Consider the following 13081-nt stretch of genomic DNA (forward strand, 5'->3'; position numbering starts at 1 on the left):
TCCGTTAGATGGTCAATCAGAAGAACAGAGAATTCATGATTTTGTGCTAACCCTAGCTAGGTCATGCTGAGACAGCCTCACTCCTTCCTATTTGGGGACCCCATATTTTGTGGCAAAACGACATTATCCTTACTACAAAAATACTGTGTTCACATGGAAGGAAGGCGAAAAAAAAAAAAAAAAAAGCAAAAGATAGAGTAAGGTATATAGTATATTCTCTGGCCCTTTGATTTTTTTTATTAAAATTTTTTTTTACTCTGTTACTGATCATGGCATGCGTTCCTTCTCTCTTTTTTACACCTAGCCTTTTTTGTTTCTCTTTTCCTTTTCATTTCTGGTTTTTTATTTTATTTTTTTTAATATTATTATGACTTCTTTTCTTGATCTTTCTTAACATTATTAACACATATTGTGGCTAATCTAACGACTTCTGATCCTTTTCTTTATGATCTTTCTACATGGCTAAGGCAAGGATAATATTGATGGTAAAGTTTTACAGTGGTCATGTTTTAATGGCTATTTGTATGCAGACTATATACCGTTAGCTGTGATTGTCAAATCCCATGTACAATGGAAGCTCGGATCTTGGCGTTTTGTTCTATAGGAGCTGAGAATCTTTCATTCTGTGTAATATTCTTGACATATTATGGACCCAAATGCTATAGATTTCATTTACCGAGGAGAAGCAGATCATCAATTCCTGTAGAAAAATGTGCATGTTAAATTTCCTTTTGCAAACTAGTTTCCTATGAAGAGGTTTTATTGTACTGTTTGAAACTTAGATATACCTTATTAATCGGATTCTGATTTGAATCGAGTAATTTGTATCAGTTCGCATTTTAGATGATTTTAATCAAATTTAACACCTATAAATATTACCACTATTCTACCGCGAAAATAATCAATCTTTATGGTTCTAAATTACATAAAATCTACTCCCATATCAGATTTAATAGGAAATCATAATCGTGAGAAAAGCCTTTTAACCCATAAAAACAGCGTATAAGTATAACAATGCAATTTATTTACAGTTAGAGGCAGCATTAGAGATATATTCGGATAGGGGGCTAATGTGCCTGCGCGATTGGAACTCGTTTTAAAATAATATATATATTTTTTACATGAAAATGAAAATTAAAACGTTTTTAATCTCAACAAAAATTATTTTTAAAAATATGTTTAGTAATTTTATTAAGATATTATTTTCAATAAAAAAATTTATTATTTTCCTTTTTCTCTCTTCTCGATAAAAGAGAAAATAAAAATAAAAAATAATTAAAAGTTATTTTTTATTTTTCTTTTATTTTATATTAAATTAAAAAATTATTTTTATTTTTATTTTGTTGTCTTTATTGTGTCAAATATCGTTTTAGAAATATTTTTATTTAAAAAAAAATTGTGAAAAATAAAAACGGGATTAATTTTAAACATGGCTATTGTGTCTTGTTTTTTTTACAATTCAATTGTTTTTTTTTTTTTTTTTTACAATTCAATTTCTTTTACAACAGTATTTACTTTTGTAAAAATTTAAATTTATCTTTTTCGATATATTGTTTTCTCTTAGGTTTGTATCGAATTTCTAAATGAGGGACAAGATTGAATTTTTTTCATTTAAAAAAAATTGCATATCACCTTCAATAATACAGATTAGATCAATCTGATAATTTAGTTTTGTAGAGTAACAAAAGAAATGAGATTATTTTTAAGCCTACTTGTGGCTGGAACAAGCATTATTCAAGGATAGATAATTATTCCACTGAAATGGTATTAGGAAGCTTCCTCAAACGCTCTCGTTGTTGTTGGAACTTCATGTGACGAGAAAGAATTATTAATTAATTAGGTTCTAGTCAGAGTTAAAAACATGTCTGCTTTTCCTTTTTGGTCTCTACGGGAAAAAGATGAGTTTGGTCGAACCTCAAAGCGTGTCCAATGGATTGACAGTATTCGTGGGACTCATTGTAAGACCATTTAATATATATATATATATATAAATTTATTTATTATGTGGTTTTGGTACCTGTATAGGCTTACATAGATGCGTTCATAAACTAATTATTTTCCGGGAAAAATGATTGGGAGCAGCACCTGTTTAGTTTTAAACCAAAGTTTTAAAAACTAAAATAATAGTAGAGTTATTTTATTATTTTATCTTATAATTAAGTTTAATTTAAGGTTTACAATTTACAAATTGTGAATTTATTTTATAGTGAGATATTCAAAAGTTAAACTTTGCCGTATAATTGAAATATTTTTAAACATTTCATATAAATGTCATAAATAGAAAAATTTAGGGAGGCAACATAAGGGATAAAAATGTAAAATAAAAATCTAATTTGGATAAATATTAAAGGAGCCACCTTGGGTCAGTAGGGCGACCGCGACAGGATAAACTTGTAAAATAAAAATTTGATTAGTGTAAATATTAAAAGGGTCATCTTTAGTCAGTGGAGGTTGCGACCGACTATCAGTATTAAGTACCACTATTAATAAAAAGTCGGCCTCATGTTTGAGATCTATCTTTTATTAATAGGTCAGCACCACAAGTGTTGCATAATATTGTTAAAAAAAGGTTGTACTCGTAAATATCTCTATCGAATCCACAAAGGGTTGATCAAGTCAATTTTCTGAAGATTTTATACTAGACTCATTGGCTTTAATTCAAAGGTAACAGCAGCAAATAAGACCATTCATACACCTAAGGTGCATGTTTTCTTGCAAATCCGTCTGGATAATTATTAAATAGAGTAGTGCTGGATTTCTAAATTCATGACAATTACAAGCAAAGAAAAGAATATAACTAATTCATAGTATTAATAATTTAAATTGGTTTCTAGAGTAGAGAGAATGCTAAATACAAATTCAAGCACAAATCCTTGTCCTTTTCTTTATGGATTTTTTTTTCCGAGTATTCTCCATATAAATATAAATTACGCAAGATGCGGTTTCTCTTATTCATAAATCTTCATATAGCTACTTGGGGGAAAATACAAAATAGTTTTTTCGTAAAAATCCTCAAACTTTGGAAGTTATGAGCCTTGTGACTAATGAGAGAAGCACTGCTCCCCTTAAATAAATATTTTTGTAATGCAAGATTCTGCAGTTGTGGTCTCCATTATTTGTATTTTATCATGATCCTCTTGACATGTTAGATCATAGATTCACGTGTATAGTTAGTATCACAATGGCGGGTGCATTATAAGGCGGTTTACATTTACGGGTGTATCGTGTATATATATAAGGTCGTGTTTACTGTGAATGAGATTGAAAAAAGAAAAAGGTTAATGCTCTTTTTTATCTGTTTCTTTAAGAAAATGGCCTTTTAAAAAAAAAAAAAAAAAAATAGTTTCCCGTCAAAATTGTTTATAAACCCCTAACAAGTTCAATATACTAAGTTAGAAATTATTTAATTATGTAAAATTACGACAATTCAATAATTTCATTAACAAAATGTCTATTCACAAGTTTAGTAAACACACTAAAAGTAGAATAAGATAATTTCTCATTATCATCAAATACGTAAGTAAACAGTACTGGATAGGAATTAATATAATGATCGATCTTTCCACTACTTTACTTTTCCTATTCTATTATCTTTCCCACTATATTTCTTACATGTCATTATTGGAATAAATTGGACTAGAGATTAATCAAAAAGAGAGAGAGAGAGAGAGACGAGAATGAGAATCATTGTTTATGTCTTGTTATCTGCTTAAGTTTAACTAACATGATTTAGAATATAAGAATCTTTCAGCAAAAACTAAATAGATAAACAAATGAAAAGAATTGGAATAAGAATCACTAATAATTATGTTGTTCTGTTCACTAACAAATTGAAATGTTCTGCAGTTAATTATTCAATTAGCCCTTGCAGAGGAAAAAAAAAAAGTTAAAGATCAAATTATTTGTTTGGGAGCGAAGTAGCAAGTACGTAGTTTTTTTTTTTTTTTTTTTTCTTTATCAAAGAACTAACCAGAAAATAGGGAAAGTATATGTATATATATATATATATATATATATTATCGTTTATGAAGGTAAAAAAAATAGGAGTGTTGCATTATTGCAATCGGTCTCTGGAAAGGGCATTTCCATTATTTTGTTTCTTATATACAAGTGTTGTCTGCCACTTATTTGCATTCATCAGAATGATTTTGTTGATTCTTGTTCGCATTACACATAAATACGTACATAAGAATCACGTCGTAAATATATATACATACCTACATATATGTTTATAATAAATTAATCACAAGAGTGTTCACACAATGATACAAAGGTAATTCTGTAAGATGTTATATAGTAACAAATTAAAATAATAATGGTATTGGAATTGCTATTAACAAATTTAAACGTAGCCCTTATACGGTCGTTATGAATAATTGCTGATTGTAAGGGAACTTATGGTCACTCACTCACTTATTTAAATATCACAAGTGCACCTCATTCATTGTCAATATAGAGTTTAATTCTAGGTTTTTTAGATATAGCAAAATTTAAATGGTAAAGTTTAAATATAGTAAAACCTTAATTTTGAAATATAATTACAAGAATAGTAAAATTTGATATCATTAAAATAATTACAATATCAGTATATAGTACAAAATGTGACATCATGATGATAATTACTATGATTTTTTTATTTTTGTAATATTTTAAAATTTTTGTTAAATTTCAATATAAGGTATAAAATTTTACCATACAGTATAATTATCTTGTTTAATTATGAGTCATTGTGTTACCTCCTCTTTAAAATCTTTGCGGTTATTTTGTCCATGATTCTGTGCTTTTTTTTTAAAAGAAAAAATATCAACCTTAAAATAGATGCAAAATATTAAAAAGAGTTAATAGCAGGTTGGTTTGGAGCACCATATAAATAATAAAATTGCACACTATTATAATGGCTTGTTCGCTGGCTTTAATTGGCATAAAATTGCTTCGACTTTCCACAAGGGTACATACCTTTTATTAAGCTGTTTTTAAGCTTTTTAATCTTTCTCAAGCAATAGAGTTAATTCAGTCCAAAAAAAATAGACTTTTATAAGGAGAATCTTTTAATTGATTGGCTCATTCGTCGTTGGGTGTATTGGTTTAATTTTAAGGGCGGTGGAAATATGATGTTGATTTTCATGTTAAAGGAAAATCTGTCAATGGATAAGTGGAAAGAAATTGCAAATTCATTTGTACCCCTAGTCGTCTTTGGACGAGGCATTTGATAGTGATGGAAAGAAACATCTTTGGAAAAAGAGCAAATAGAGAGTAAAGAAAAAGATAGGAAACAGCAAAAAAAAAAAAAAAAAAAAAAAAAAATTTAAAAAACACAGAGATTTAACAAACACGATGATTGTTCACAACCAAAATTGCAATTTAGGAAACATAATACAAAACCAAAGAAAACTGAGAGAAAGGCTCAGATTAATATAACCACTAATAGGGATAAAAACTAGCTAGATGTCTACTCATGAATATTATTCAGAGATTCATGTGATTATACATAAAATATAAAATAATTGTTCGACCACCTTCTAATAACACAATTCGTATTATAGAAAATTTATCAAATAAGATATGTCTAAGTTTCTGTTGGGCATTTATTTATATCGAGCTTATCATAATTAAATATTTATCTGTTTTTGATGGCTTTCATCCTAATAACTTAAATTTTTGAAAGAATTAGTAATTTAGCAAACTATTCTACACCTGAATAACAATCTAATCAAATTTCCAAAAGCCATCAAAGTTACAAAAATGATTCAAGTACATAAATAGACAGGTTTTTTTTTTTTTTTTTCTGGCAAATATAAAGAAAGGGAAAAAACCAATATATGCATACGTAGACCCAACTCAAGAAAAGCATCATAGGTATGGAGTCCTTAATTTGTTTAATACCCATATATTCTGGAATTTCGATCTGTTGATAAGTTTCTCTATAGAATATTATGTTTTCCACTTTTTGATACCTTGATATGAGGATGACCCTTCATACCATCTATTGGTTCCATCTGCCCCAAACCCACCAAATGAATCAAAACAAAGTCGATGATAGAATGGAACACAACAACGTCAAAATCACAACAAACTTTAAATCATACAAATATTATATATTATATACCAACATCATTTTGCTAATGGCCCCTATCACATTGTTGGCGTTAAGATTAGTTGTTACAATTTAATAAATTAAGGGCAAATGTCTTGTTAATTATTGCTTTAAATGAGTAGCTGACACCAATTAGATTCACAAAGATCAAGTCTCTGACAAATGGCATTCCATATGTGTACAAAAGCAAACACGCAGAAAACATATATTCACCAAAACACAAAAGGAAAAGATATGAAAAAGATACTTATAATTAGAAACAGAGAGAGAGATCATATATACACATGTTCTAGAGAAAGGGGTCACATGCATGACTTTGTTCGGCTTGAGATGCTTCCTTTCCTTTTCTCCTAAATCTGCTAAGAAGCATGCATTGGTCCCCCCCTCTAAACTATTGTATTTTGCTCTCTTTTTTTGGGTTCATGTATGATATGAGAGAGGAGAGAGAGGAGAGAGAAAGAAAGAGAGAGAGAGAGAGAGAGAGAGATCCTAAAGCAGATAAAAGCTTTGGGTGACTTTTTAAAACAGGTATCACTACCTTGTCTGCATGGTGTTGGCGTGGGCATGAATGATAGTATTCAAAATTGTCTTACTTTGGACCACTGCCATCTGTTTCCTTCCAAAACCCTAATTTTTATTTATTTATTTATCAAAATTCCTATTTTTTTTTCTTTTTTATAAAGCTGTTCTCTTTTTTCTTTTTTTTTTTTAAATTTTCCCCCAGTACTCTTCTTCATAATAACAAAATCACCAAAAGCCTAATACCCAAGAGAGACGAGAGAGGACATTCTCCTCTCCTCTCCTCTATTTATATCCACTCTTGATCTCCCTCCCTCTATAGAGCAACATAAACAGATCTCTCTCTCTCTCCTCTCTCTTTCCTCTCTCTCTCTCTCTCCTATTTCTCTCTCTCTAGCTCTCTTATCCTATGGTTTTCAGCCCAGATGCTTACCGTGCACCACTAACAGTTGAAGCTGCCAGCATGATCTAAACTTCCCTATGTCTCGAGGAAAGATCGGATCATGTGGTAGCTTCACCTGTTGATGGATCACGTAATTCGAAGACAACCCTTTTATCTTTTCATAATTCTATTCTCCCCTTTAATCAATTTCTTTCTGCTTATATATTAGATGTGAATCGCGATGGGCTCATTTTCTGGGTGTTTCTTGAAAAACCCGGAAGACTAATTAGGTCAAATATCTCTCTCTAATTTCACAAGGAGTACTCATTTTAGGTACCACATCTATTTATCTCTGTTTTTTCTTCCTCTTTCTTTTATTGTGTCTTCATATGTACTTTGGTATTAGTGTTACGGTGTTCAACTATATATTAATTTGAGAAGTACTTTTCGTTGCTAACATTTGGTGCTTCAATATAGTTATTATTAAATTAATTAATTGCTTTCTCGTGAGAATCTAATTAAGCCACGGAAGTGATATGATACAGTTACCAAATCCCATTGATATCATTATAAATTGTTTTATCTTCTTTTTTTTTAACTTATTTTTTGTTTTATTTTCTTTTATTGTATTCTTTTTTTCTTTCTTTTGGGTGTGGAATTATCCTACATAGAGAATCTTAACAGCGGGTAGAGATATCACTGTTAGGGATTTCTGTGACAGAATTTCTCCTGTTGAAACATGGTTGGTGCTTTTGAGATCCCATATATCTTATCCCTCATGCACAGAGCCTTTACCTTGCTTTTTCTTAATATATACATATGTATTTATATATATATATATATATATATATACACACACACACACACACATATATGGTTTGCTACAAAGTTTATTAGCCGTGCATCTCTGGAACTTTTTTTTTTTTTTTTGGTTAGGCTTTAAGTGTATTGGTTTTGTTAAAGAATGATATAATCCCAGCAACATCTATCATAAAACAATGTATAACTGGTAAAAAGGAGAAAAGGAAAAGGAAAAGCACTTGAATCTTTTATGGCCTGCTATGTTGAATCTTTTATGGCCTGCTATGTTGTAAACCTTTTTTTAAAAGTGTATTGGTTATTTTTAGTTGATTAAGGTTTCTGGATATTCTTTTTTAATCTCCCGGATCATGAAAGTGATCGTGGAAATTATATTAGATTAAGATAGATGCTATTGAATCTTGGAAACCTGTGAGATTATTAAAAGAAAATAAATTAAATAGTAGTTTTTGTTGGGGTTATCAAGGTTGTTTATGAATTTTTAATGTCCTCCCAACCAAATTCGATGAATTAGATAGTTAAAAATTGTATGAAGCAAAACAAGTACTTAAACCATCGGTTCCGGGGAGGAAAAGAAGCAAAAGCCAAAGGTTTATATATTTTAAGAGCAACATCATTTAGAATTAAGTACTAAAGTGTTATTTAAGTTAATAATTAATCGCTGATCTAACTGTATCTACTTTATGACATGGTGTTGGACAACATAGATCCCACGTACAAAATTTTTAAAGCAATATGTTTTCACACTTTAAAATTAGATTGATTTTTTTTTTGGTTTTTTTTTTTTTTTTTTTTCAAATTTAAGCGGGTTTGACATAAAAGTTTTATGTGCATTCATAGGTTCATATGATGATGACTTTGGGATTTTTTTTTTTTTTTTTTAAAGTGCCAATTCTCAGAGTTTCATATGCTACGTTTCCATCTTAATTCGTTGTGGACTTGTGGTTTAATTTTCTATAATGCGTGTCAGAAACCATTTAATCATCAAAATTTTAATAGAATTAAGTAAAATCTGAAAAACAGTAATGATTTGTTAAATTTCGAAGGATAAAAAGAAGAAGAAAAAAAAAAAGAGCCAGATTCGTATGAAAACGACATGCTGTGTTTTACTGTAAAGTTTGATGTCGTTTCAACAAAAAAAAAAAAACTGACAAATTTGTCGCTTAAAGGAAATAAAAGGATATGTCCTGACAAATTTTTCTTATTTTTTCGCGTATGTGATAAACAATGGCATCTCGTTACTACTAATTTTGTTGTTGTTTATTTCTTTTTCTTTTTCTTTTTTTTTAAGAGTCCTTTATTTCAAATAAGGACATGTAGTTTTTGTTTTAGATTTACTGCCGTGTATTTTAGAAACGACATATCGTTTTCCGTCTACAAGTTTGCTGTCTTTAAGAGAGACTGAGAAACGACTCTTTAATCGTTCAAGTATGCGGCTTTTATGTGTCGTATAGTTCATTTCGTTAGTTTTCTGTTCTCTAGTGGGGACTGGGGAGGAAAAAAAATCATTAGCCGAAAGAAAAAAGAAAAAGAAAAAACGCCATCTAGTTTGTATTTTAGTAAGTTCTCTGTTTTCAAGTGAAAAGGAAAAAAAAAAAAGTTAAAACGACTTGTAGTTAACTGATACAAAGTTTGTTGGCTACGTGGCGTCATTTAGATAAACGAAACGTGTTTATCTTCAAGATTTTGATGTCGTTTTGTAGATGACAAACAATATTTCGATAGACATTTAAAAATATAAAAAAAAGAAGAAAAAGGTAAAAAAAAGGTGAATACGTTATGCATTCTGTATTTAAAGGTATGCTATCGTACAGCTAAGTCGTTTCTATTCCTAAATTTCCTGCCTTAAGTAACAAGTAACAAACGTGTCATGCCTTTATCCAAAAAAAAACAAACAAAACATTTCATTTAACTCAATTACATTGGTAAATAACATTAATTTGAAAACACATCTCATCTCCTCCCGAGGAAAAGAGGACAGTCATGGATGCATGTTTGGATATATGTTATTTCAATATTAAGGAAAAATGTAAAAAATAAAAATTATAATTATGACCATAATAAAAGAATATAGAGACATACAATAATGATAATAAAAGTATTATCTACTTGTAGTAAGATATTAATAAAGGTAAGTGAATAGACAAAAATAGTTCCAATACACCAATAAATTAATATTTCCAATACAAATCAGTTATCTGTAGGAATGTCTATCTCTTCTCTCTCTCTCTCTCTCTCTCTCTCTATTCTGCCTCACTTATTATCTTTACCCAAACCAAATCCTTTTTCTTTTCTAGTTTTTAAATGAATTAAAGACAAAGTTCTGCCTCACTTATTATCTTTACCCAAACCAAATCCTTTTTCTTTTCTAGTTTTTAAATGAATTAAAGACAAAGTTCTCTCTCTCTCTCTCTCTCTATTCTGCCTCACTTATTAGTTTTTAAATGAATTAAAGACAAAGTTGTGTATGAGGAAAGTAAACTAAAGAAAATAGTGAGTGCTCTTGAAGATTTGTCAATATTATTGACTAGTAAGCCCTGCTACATTAATCTGTTACAGTACTGTTTAGTTATCTGTTTTTCTTCCCCACAGAATTTTTTTTTTTTTTGGGCAAGTGACTTATCGCCTCTCCTATTAGAGCATTCTACTTTTCTTTGCTCTTTTGTCTTTTGTCCTGTTTTTGCTCGTTAAGAAAGATAACTATATGCACATTCACACAAAGTTTATAAGGAGAAAAAAAAAGGTCCGTTGTTGGAGTTTGTTGGTGCGTTTAGTTGGTAGATTCGTGCCATGTTTCGAATTATAATTCGTGGTTCGCTACAGTATTTTCTCTCATAAAAATACACGTAAACCGAGAATAATTCTGAATCATGATTATAAATCCACAAACTAAATGTCCACGTGTTTCATTAAAAAATTTACAAAATTGGCATAATTTTATACATTTGTGGCCTCGTTCACTTCGCGGATTCGAGTTTTCAATTCGAGCTGAGATGTGACATTTTCTGAGAGCTTTTCACTGTAGCAGAAAAAGTTAGATGTGACATTTTCTGAGAGCTTTTTACTGTAAAAACCTAAAACTGAAAACTCGAATCGGTCAAATAAACGAGACCTAATGGTTTAAAACATGATCCTATGGGATCATGGTGTTTTTTTTTTTTTTTTTTTTTTTTTTTTTTTTTTTTTTTTTTTTTTTTTTTCTTCTTCTCTTTCATACCCGCCCTATTGTATGTCTCCTTATATCATACACATAATAGAGACATTTCTTGTTTTTCTTTGTGTGCATGCCATGAAAGTTACATTTGAGTGGATGGAGTTAAAAGTAAACTTTGATGGGCTTCTTTTATCTGCAAAATCGACAAGCACTTACACTTGTTAGAACTTTGATGCCTTTATATGCCTATTAATGGTCAAAGACGTTGATGGTTAAACATGTTCTGTATCGATGGCTATGCACTTTCCTGGGATTTTGGATTCAAAATATGAGTCCTGTCTCATCACCTTTTCATTTTTACGATCAGTCAAATATTAGCTCTCAACTTCTCTGTTAGTGCATTTTTTATTGGCTTATTTTTGACAAATTGATTGTAATGCATTCTAAAATAGGCATTTACTCATTTTACTTGGTTGACCTTCGCTTGAGCATTATAGTTGGTTCATCTAAAGAAAAAATCATGAGAATTATGGTTTCCTTGATGTCATTGGGGCTAGTGGCTTTATTTTGTGATTAATGGATGAGATATTACCTTTATTGGGTGTGGTTATCGTTGATAATTTATGGTTGGTGATCTAAAGATTTGAAAAAGTGTGAATTAGTGTGCAGTAAGGTAGAATGTGTTGTGTAGACACTGTGGCTGAAAACATGAGAGATATTTTGAGTTCATGTGAGAGGTTTTGAATGAAATATTCTGTAGAAAAGGCTGCTTTGATGCTCGTTGAGTGAACAAAATAAAAGGTGGTTCTTCGGGAGAAGAACGTATTGCTTTCGGGAGAAAGTTTTCAAAGATGAGTGGTGCTCGCAGGACAAGGCCACTAAGAGGATTCTCCACAGCGACGACAACATCAAGGAGGGAGTCTTTGAGTGTGTAAGACCGATTGGTGTTTGTAATCTCTTTATCTTAGTAGATTGTTCACTGTCTGAGCGTGGCCCCACAGAGTAGGTGTGCGCACCGAACTGCGATACCATTTTCGTGTGTTCTTTATGCTTTCTGTTATTTTATTGCACTCGCAATCACTGGAACTGAATTAAAAGAAAAATAGATTTGTCTACACTTTTACTGTCATTAGTGTCACAACCAGTGTTGTAACACCATTTGTGACACCGACCGAAAAATGGACCCAACAATTGTTTGGTGAGGTTTTGGGATTTGGTCTGTATTGTCAGGGATGGATTTTTTGAAAAAAAGTGGCTCAGTAACGCGCCCTCCTCTTCTCGATGGTTCCAACTATGCCTATTGGAAAGCTCGTATGAAGGCGCTCATCAAAGCAATTGATGAGAAAGCGTGGCGTACCGTTCTAACTGGTTGGACACACCCTATCACCAAAGATGATGTTGGAAAAGAAGTATTGAAACCCGAAGAAAATTGGTCTACGGAAGAAGATCGATTGGACAATAACAACACAAGAGCTTTGAATGCTATTTTCAATGGAGTGGATGCCAATCAATTCAAACTAATTTCTACATGTGAGTCAGCTAAGGAGGCTTGGAAAATTCTACAGACGGCGCATGAGGGCACGGTAGCCGTGAGACTATCAAAGCTTCAAATTCTCACTACTAGGTTTGAAAACTTACGCATGCTTGAAGATGAAACAATTTCTGATTTCAATTCAAAGTTATGTGATATTGCTAATGAGGCTTTTGCACTTGGTGAGAAAATTCCTGAGGAGAAACTGGTAAGGAAGGCATTGAGGCCACCCCCTTGAAGGTTTGCTTACAAAGTGATAGCTATCGAGGAAGCCAATGATGTCCAAACAATGAAACTTGATGAGCTAATGGGTTCATTGCACACTTTTGAGATGAATCTTGATGAAAACAATGAAGGAAAGAATGAGAAAAATATTGCCTTTCAAGCCGAAGTTGATTTCGATGATGAAGAAGACTTGGCCCAGTCCATAACAAGGTTGTCAAAGAAATTCAACAAGGTGATGAAGAAGGTCAATAGGAAGAATGAGAATTTAAGAAACGACAACTCCAGCAACTTTCAAAAGAGTAAATCTGCAGCAAATAACACATAATTGAAGACAAATAACAGAGGTATTCAATACTG

Source organism: Morus notabilis, unplaced genomic scaffold (genome assembly GCF_000414095.1).
Source record: "Morus notabilis unplaced genomic scaffold, ASM41409v2 Scaffold345, whole genome shotgun sequence".
In the NCBI taxonomy this organism is placed as follows: domain Eukaryota; kingdom Viridiplantae; phylum Streptophyta; class Magnoliopsida; order Rosales; family Moraceae; genus Morus; species Morus notabilis.